The following is a 9,847-nucleotide window of genomic DNA, read 5'->3' as shown; positions in this document are numbered from 1 at the left end:
TGACCAGTCGGGTCGTTACACTTCTTAAAACAGTTATTCTCCGAGTTTGGTTACAGGCTGGTGGTCATGAATTTGATGAACTCGAATTGACCCGAAACTTGGTAGGTTCATCGAAAATGATCTAGTGAGGAAAACTCACTGCTATGCAGTGAATCATGCTAGTTTTTGGTATTTTGAGGTCGTTTTGATGGGTTTTCAAACAGTTTATTAAATTGAATTTGTTATAAATAAATAAAAATATTCTTTATATATCGGCTATATTTGTGTTAAATCTGAAACATGATGATTTAACTTAGTATGATATATAGCAAAGAATGCAAATCACATGGATTTAATCCTTAATATGCCAAAAATAATTTATCCAAATTTGGTCTAGTTTTGGCGATCGTGAATTTCACGATCTCCGAATGACCTGAATTTCACTAGTATCATCAAAAACAATCATTTAAGAAGAACTCACTGATATGCAGTGAATCACATCGTATTTTGATGATTTAGGATCGTTTAGATGAGTTTTTTGGAGGTTTGGCGGATTAAAACGTAATTTACATACGAAAAGTCATTCTTTCTATCATTTTATTTATGTCTAATTTCGAACATGATAACACATGTTGATTTGACATGAATTGGTATATGATAAAAAAATATAGGTCATATTTTAAATTCTTAAAAAATGCTTAAAATGGTAATTTTTCAAATTTGGTCATAATTTTTGGAGATTGTGATTTTAACGATCTCCGATTGATATGAAATTTGGTAGTTTTATCAGAAATAGTCTAGTGAACAATACTCACTGCTATGCGATAAAAATGTTAATTGTAGTGTTTTAAGACTGTTTAAATGGGGTATTGAGCATTTTTTTAAATTATGGAAATTAATCCTTAGAGAAAAGTTCGTGGATGTGATAAAGTGGTGATAGGAATTAACTCATGTGGTCTCCATTTTTTATTTATAGTGAGATAATAAATTTACGCGTAGACATTAGGTCTTCCTCCATATCGGATAAATTTATTATGAACTCACTAGATATAGTTACTAGTTATTGATAACCTGTATTAGCTCTCTATCTAAGTTTAAGTGTTGAATTAATTTTGTAACTAAAATACAATCATGATTAAGTGGTATTAATTTCAAGTGAGTAATAAATTTACGCATTGACTTTAGGTCTTCCTCCATATCGGATAAATTTATTGTAAGCTCACTAGGTGAAATACTAGTAATTGATATCATATACTTACTCTCCATTTGAGTATACATGTTGGATCAATGGAACTAGAGCTCTTAAAAATGATGTTCACTTGATTTAAATTAACAGTATACTCTCCATTTATTTTGGGTCTGTTTTAATTATTGGAGTGAATAATCTTGCATTACATATGTGTGTTGCATGAGTTCTTTTCACATCGAAATTGATATTCAAGATGCATGACATATATGTGTAGTGTGTTTAAAATTTTCGTATTAAAAGTTATATGCAATTGACTGAAAATAATAGTATACTCTCCATCTGAGTTGGTTCTATTTATTTTTGGATTGTATAATTCTTGCATTATATAATATACTTTGCATGAATGATTCTTTTCCCATCAAAATTTATTATTCGAGATGCATGTATGTATATTAATATTAAATGCAGTCTGAATTTTACTATTCAATGTTCTGACTTATTATGATCTATTTAATGTTTTTATCTCAACTCCACAATGACTTTATGCAATTTGTCGTATTACTTGTTAAAATTTTCTTTTAGTGATAAGACATTAATTTAAAGGATGCAATATATGTACTTTTTGTTGGAAGGAATTCAACTCCGATTTCTGGGCAAAATAAGTGATTAATTTTTGGTTTTATTTTTCGAATATCTCTTGAGTTATTGAGCTTGATAAACATTTTATCTCTTGTGGTACATGAATGCATGACGTTGTTATTTGTCACGACCTGGACTTCCCACCCTTGGGAGCCGTGATGACGCCTACTCGTGAAAGCTAGGCAAGCTGAGCGTTATAGATTTTATTATCTTTTTTCTTAACCTTTTGACAATTTCAAATTAACATGGAATCAACAGTGGAATAAAAATAATTAAAAAAATGCGGAAGACGAAATCGGATAATTTAGCCAAATACTAGTACGGAACATTCAAAATACATCTCTACCCAGAACTGGTGTCACAATATCACGGACCATCTACGAATACTACAAACAGTTGTCTGGAAAGAAAGATACAATCTGTCTCTAAAGTAAATGAAAACAGTATATAAGGATAGAAGGGGACGCCAAGGCCTGCGGACGTCTGCAGGGCTACCTCGAGTCTCCGTTGGACTGAAGGCAGCAACCACTCTAAGGTCCAAAAGCTCCGGTACCGAGATTTGCACACAGTACAGAGTGTAGTATCAGCACAACCGACCCCATATGCTGGTAAGTGTCGAGCCTAACCTCAGCGAAGTAGTGACGAGGCTAGGACAAGACTACCAACTAAACCTGTGCAGTTAAAGCATATATGACAAGTAATAATAACAGGAACTAGAAGTTAAAGATGGGAAGGGGAAACAAGCTGCGGGGAAATATCAAGTACCAACAGTAACTCAGGAGAAAAACATAAAGAACGTTTTAAAGTTCGTATCAGTAAGAATAAGGAAACAATAACAAATCAATATCCACTTTTATTATTTATTGTTGCGGCACGCAACCCGATCCAAATCATATAACATTGTTGCGGCGTGCAACACGATCCAGATCATATATCGTTGTTGCGGCGTGCAACCCGATCCAATCATATATCACTGTTGCGGCGTGCAACCCGATCCAATCATATATCACTGTTGCGGCGTGCAACCCAATCCCATATAATATTGTTGCAGTGTGCAACCCGATCCCAATATACAATTACCAATCACAAAAGAATCCCGGCAAGGGAACAATAAGGAACAACAATATCCCGGCAAGGGAATCAACAATGAGAATAAACACATCCCGGCAAGGGATCCAACAGTAAGAATTAAATACGTCCCGGCAAGGGAATCAGTTATAACCAAACTTGTACCAATATTTAACTTCGCAAATGAAACTTCAACAGGAACCAATACTCAACAATAAACAAATACTACGAGAATAATCATAATTCTTGCCCAACACGGAGAATCAACAACTTAGGCATTTGTAGTACTTATTAAGAATACAACGATTATAATTTAGGACTCACGGGCATGCTTGACAACGACATAAAGGTACTCGTCCCGCACCTATACGTCGTACAATATACTAGCACATAGCAAATAAAGCACAATACCTATTCTCTCAAGCTAAGGTTAGACCAAACACTTACCTCGAACTTCCACAGCCAACTCAAGCCTCAAACACCGCTTTTCCTTTAAAATTTGTCTCCAATTTACTCGTATCTAGCCCAAATTAGTTTAACAACATCAATAAATGCTAAAGAATTCAACTCCAATGCTAAATTATAGGTTTTCTATCATTCTTCCAAAAAAGTCAAAAATCGACCCTGGGCCCACTTGGTCAAAACTCGAGGTTCGGACCAAAATCCGATCACCTATTCACCCACGAGCCCAAATATGCAATTAGTTTCGAAATCCGACCCCAAAATGAGGTCTAAATTCTAATTATTCAAAAAGCCCTAACTCTACCCAAATTCCTAATTTCTACCATGAAAACTCTTGATTTTTGATTAAAAAGTGATGAAAAACATTGGGTAATTCAAAGAGTAAAATTTAGAATTGATTACCAACACTTTGGAGATGAACTTGTGTGAAGAAAATCTCCTCTAGGCCTTGGGAGTTCGAAAATATGGAGAAAATGAGTTCTGTCCATTTTGAAATCTGTTTTAAAATGACTGGGCGGCCTTCATCGCGTTCGCGATGCGTCAGGCCTAGATGGCCTTTGCGTTCGCGGTCAAGTGGCCGCGTTTGCGTAGAACAAAATCCCTTCCCCCAGTCCTCGGCCAAAAGGCCTTCGCGTTCACAATAGCAGGTCCACGTTCGCGAAGGGTAACACTCCCAAGGCTTCACGTTCGCGACCTGTATTTCACATTCGCATAGAAGGAATTTTCCTTTAGACTAACTTACCCTTCACGTTCGCAAGAGTCCCTTTGAGAACGCGAAGAACAAAATACCAGCACACCAGAAACAACAAACCTGCAATTTTTCCTAAGTGTAAAAACATCCCGTGGCCTATCCAAAACTCACTCGAGCCCTCGGGGCTCCAAATCAAACATGCACACTAACTCAAAAACATTATATGGACTTACTCGTATGATCAAATCGCCAAATTAACACCTTTAACAACAAATTTAGCCTCAAAATCAAAGAAGAATCTCAAGAACTCTTAAGTTCAAATTTTAACAACTGAGGTTCCGATTCACGTCATATCAAGTCCGTTTTTTACCAAATTTTACAGGATCGACTTAAATACTATATAAGACCTGTACTGGGCTCCGGAACCAAAATAGTCCGTTTCTTACCAAATTTTACAGGATCGACTTAAATACTATATAAGACCTGTACTGGGCTCCAGAACCAAAATACGGGCCCGATACCATCAAATTCAAACACATTTAGATTTCCAAAAACTCTTATAATTTCAATTAAACAATTTTCTTCAAAAATTCATTTCTCTGGATTGGGACCTCGGAATTCAATTCCGGGCAAATGCCTAAGTCCTATATTTTTCTACGAACCCTCCGGGACTGTCAAATTATGGGTCGGGGTCCATTTACCCAAAATATTGACCGAAGTCAACTTAAATTCAATTTTAAAGGCCAAATTAGCATTTTTATCAAATTTTCACATAAAAGCGTTCCGGATATATGCCCGGCCCGCGGACGCAAATCAAGGTGAGATAAAAGGGAGGCTTTTAAGGCCTCGAAGCATAGAATTCACTTGTAAATCAAGCTAAAACAAGTGTTCGTCCTCGAACAGACATAGAAAAGAAGTACCAGAGTCGGGGAAAAGATGGGGATATCGGCTTCGCATATCGGACTCAGACTCCTAGGTTGCTGCCTCGGCAGGCTGACCTCTCCACTGAACACGAACAGAAGGGTAGCTCTTCGATCTCAACTGACGAAGCTGCCAGTTCAGAATGGCCACCGGCTCCTCCTCATAGGTTAGATCCTTGTCCAACTGGACAGTGCAGAAGTCTAACACGTGGGATGGATCGTCGTGATACTTCTGAAGCATGGACACATGAAACATTGGGTGCACAACTGATAAACTCGGGGGCAACGAAGGTCTGTTGTCACGACCCCAAACCATACCAGGTAGTGATGGCGCCTCTCGTGAAGACAAGGCCAGCCGACACAACTCCCAAATTCATCTTTAACAATTTAATAAGTCAATTTAAGTCATTTATAAGAATAAATCCCCAAGAAGTATAAATTTAGCGAAATAGAACAAGTGCAGATGTAGATACAACCCGACATCGGGGTGTCACAAGTCATGAGCATCTACTAAGGTCTAAATACAACGGAATGTTTGAAGATATACTAAATATAGTCTAATGAAATCAAGAGGGAGAAAAGCAGTGTTGCGAACGCCGGGCAGCTACCTTGCTAAACTCCGATGACTCTGCCTCTAAGCAACCAACACCCGCTACCGGGTTCAGAAGTACTTGAATTTGCACACAAGGTGCAGGGATTAATGTGAGTACTCCGACTCAATGAGTAATAATAATAAATGAAGACTGAGCAATAAGAAATCATGTAAGGCACATCAACAGGCCATAAAGAAGCAGTATTAAGCCAGTAAAAACAATGAAACCATGAAAACATGTAACGTCACCTTAGTTAAATTTAAACTTCTTTAAAATGCTTTTTTAACAGTTAAGCAAGTAAATGACAGGCAACTAAAAAAGATAAACACGTAAAGAAACCGCCCCTCGGGCTCAATATCAACACAATCAGCCCATCGGGCACAATACCAACAGAATCAGCCCATTGACAAACACATGGAACAATACCAGCCCCTCGGGCTATATCTCATATCACAATAGGTACCCGCACTCACTGGGGGTGTGCAGACTCCTGGAGGGGCCCCTTACGGCCCAAGCACGATATCAAGCCATCTCGTGGCATAATCACATAGGCTAAGTTATGAAAACAGTAGATATATAGCATGACTGAGTTCAAGTATAAATTCAAAACAGTGAGGAAATATCAGTAAAAATCCCCTAAGGGTTCAAATAGTTGGCACAAGGCCCAAATATAGCATTCAGCCCAAACATGATGATAGCAAATAGTTTCAATCAAATACGCGGTAAAACAGCCATTCAGGATGGACTAAGTCACAATTTCCAATAGTGCACGACCCCGCGCTCATCATCTAGCGTGTGTGTCACCTCAATATAGCACAACGATGTGCAATCCGGGGTTTTATACCCTCGGGATAACATTTACAATCATTACTCACCTCGATCCGATCCAAACTCTAGCCCGTAATGACTTTGCCCTCACGAATCGATCTCCGGATGCTCCAAATCTAGCCACAATCAGTACATAACCATTAAAATATGCTAAGGGAACAAAGCCCACTCGAAAATATCCAATTTACATCAAAAATCCCGAAATTGCTCAAACTCGCCCCCAGGCCCACGTCTCGGAATCCGATAAAATTAACATTAATAGAATCATCATCCTCCCACGAGTCTATACATATCAAGAACATCAAAATCGGACTTCAAATGGCCCCTCAAATCCCCACTCAAAGGTCTCTTAAATCTCAAGCCCTAATTACCCATTTTTTCTACTGATTTTCCGTGGATTTCAAGCTTATAATGTTAAAATTCATCATAGAAACAAGTTTAGGGTCCAAAAATCTTTCCTCCACGAAATCCTCTTGAGTTCCCTATTCAATTATCTCTCCAAAGCATTCTCCCAAATGAAATATGGTGAAAACCCACTCAAAATCGTGAAGGGTAAAATTTATATGTTCTGACCCAGCAAAACCGCATTTGCGGTCACACTATCGCATCTGCGGGATCGCATCTACGCAAAATCCTCCACTTTTGTGGAATTTCATTAATAGGCAATTTTCGCTTCTGCGGTTGCCTGACCGCACCTGCGGTCATCGCAGATGCGGGGACCAAACCGCACCTGCGACCACTTTTGCGCACCTGCGCTAAATAACCACTTATGCAGATCTCGCACCTGCGGTCCCCTATCCGCAGGTGTGGAAATGACAGGAACAGCAAAAATTTGCAGCACAACTCAAACTCCAAACTTTCCGACAACCATCCGAAATCACCCCGAGGCCCCCGGGACCTTAACCAAAAGTACAAATACATCATATACCACTACTCAAACTTGTACCAATATTCAAAACACCTCAAACAACATCGAATCAATTAAATCACATTGAAATCAAGCCTAAGTTTCCAAAATCTTCCGAATTATGCTTTTGATCAAAAAGTCCATCAAACTACGTTCGAATGATTTGAAATTTTGCACACACATCACAAATGCCACCACGGACCTACTCCAACTTCCGAAATTCCATTCCGACCTCTATATCAAAATCTCACCTATCAACCGAAGAACGCCAAAATCTCAATTTCGCCAATTCAATCCTAAACCTTCCACGGACCTCCAAAATGCATTCCGATCATGCTCCTAAGTCCCAAATCACCTAATGGAGCTAACCAAATCATAAAAATTCTAATCCGAGATCATATACTAACCAGTCAAATCTTGGTCAAACCTTTCAAATTTTAAACTTCAAACTGAGACAGATTCTCAAAAATTCACTCCGGTTATCCTGAAAACCAAAACCAACAATTTACATAAGTCATAATACATCACACGGAGATAGTCATGCTGACGAGCGAAGTGCAAAAGCTCAAAACGACCGGTCGGATCGTTACATCCTCCCCCACTTAAACATACGTTCGTCCTCGAACGTGAAAAACGTGTTCGTAGTTGTTCCAAAGGCCAACCAATCACTGAATAACCTTACCATGCACATACCTAGGGGTGATCCCACGTCACCCTATCTCATATAGGCCCGATAACACCATGCAACTGAAATTTCACAATCCAACCTAGCCCATAAACCTTAGAACCACATTTCCACTCCTAAAATCATCCACAAGATCAAAATATCACATATATACTCTGAATAATCCCGAACAAGCTGTAATAACCCATACCTGCAACCTCAAGTGCAATTACATGCTATACCACATAACTCAAAAACTTGTAGCGATAACTTCTAATCACAGCAGCTGCACACAACAACCAAATACAGATAGAAAACCACTTATCAACTAGAGTCTCATTCCAATACTTTCATATACTGCTAATGATAAACGAAACATGCAGTAAGCCATAACTATTTCTCAGATCAACCATTCATGAAGCCACTTCTCCTTTGGCAAAGACCATAGCAAATTTCTGAGCCGAACCTCGATTTTATCCTTCCAACATGCTGAAACCGAATCTGTTTGTATTTATTCTAGATCCCAACGATCACATCTAATCCAACACAACTACTCTGGTGACATGACACATCAATACCATCTAAAGCCACAACTCGTGCAATCCGCACACCGATAAGAAACAATCCGAACGTACTCAAATCATGAAGAATGACTCAAATGAGAGAGATGTACCGCAAGCTCACTAGTACTACCTCACACAATGCTGAGAACTCGTCATACATAATAAAAACAAAACACATGAATCTAACCCGCAGGATCATACTTCCACATAGCTTCGCTCTAATATGTGACCTTATCCAAACACTGGTCCACATGAAACACCTCAAGTCACTATGCTCAAAATCAACAACGACGCGCAATTTGATGTCTATAACCAAGGAAATTCATCATAACCACGGTGAAACAATTGACATAACATCACACAACCCGAAAAGACACAACTGACGTGCCATCCGTCGAGCAATATCCAATACTCCTCCCGCTCGAATCCCACTGAGAGACCCCGATAACACCGCACCACATGTGCCTATAACCAACAAATCCCAATGCCTCGCAACACGGAAAGGTAACTCATAGATCTCCCCAAATTATTAATAGGCTCAATAACAATCGAATCAACACATCCCTCAGCAATACAGCTCGGAGCCAACCAAGCCGACTCAAGTTAGAACACACATCCACATTGGCCTGCCAATGAACCCCTTATCAAGGAAACCCTGAAGTTGCTCCTTTAACTCTGCCAGTGCTATACGATACGGTGCCCGGCATCAAATCAATATCGAAATCAACAACCTTGCCCGACAACATGCCCGGCTATAAGAAACACATCCGAAAAGTCCCTCACCACCGAAACTGAATCAATGGTAGGAGTCTCTGCACTGGCATCCATCACGAAATCCCAAATAAGAAAGACAATCCTTCCCAGCCATCTGCTGGGTCTTCGAAATATAAAACCATTCTACTAAGAACATAATCCGTTGAACCTCACCACTCAATCTGTGGCATTCCCGGCATAGCCAACATCGTCGCCTTAATGCAATAGTCCAGAATAACACGACACGGAGACAACCAGTCTATACCCAATATCACATCCAAAACCTAACATACCAAGCAACAAGGATCCACTCGAGCCTCTAAACCTCCCAATAGTTTAGTTACCACACAAGACCGATGTACGCAGTTCACAACCACAACCTAACCTGTCTATGAGAACTCCCAGTCTCCAAATCCATATAGCACACTGATCACCATATCTGATCCCAACTCTACCTGAATATGCAACAAACCTCTAATACCCAAACATCCATAAGAGGTACTCCTATAATTCTTCTATACCACCAAGCAAACTCAAATATCAGCAATCAATCCAACAAGAGAGTGCCGCAATACTAATGAAGTATCATCA

Source organism: Nicotiana sylvestris, chromosome 2 (assembly GCF_000393655.2).
Source record: "Nicotiana sylvestris chromosome 2, ASM39365v2, whole genome shotgun sequence".
NCBI classification, from domain to species: Eukaryota; Viridiplantae; Streptophyta; class Magnoliopsida; order Solanales; family Solanaceae; genus Nicotiana; species Nicotiana sylvestris.
Note: the sequence above shows the minus strand (reverse complement) of the source record.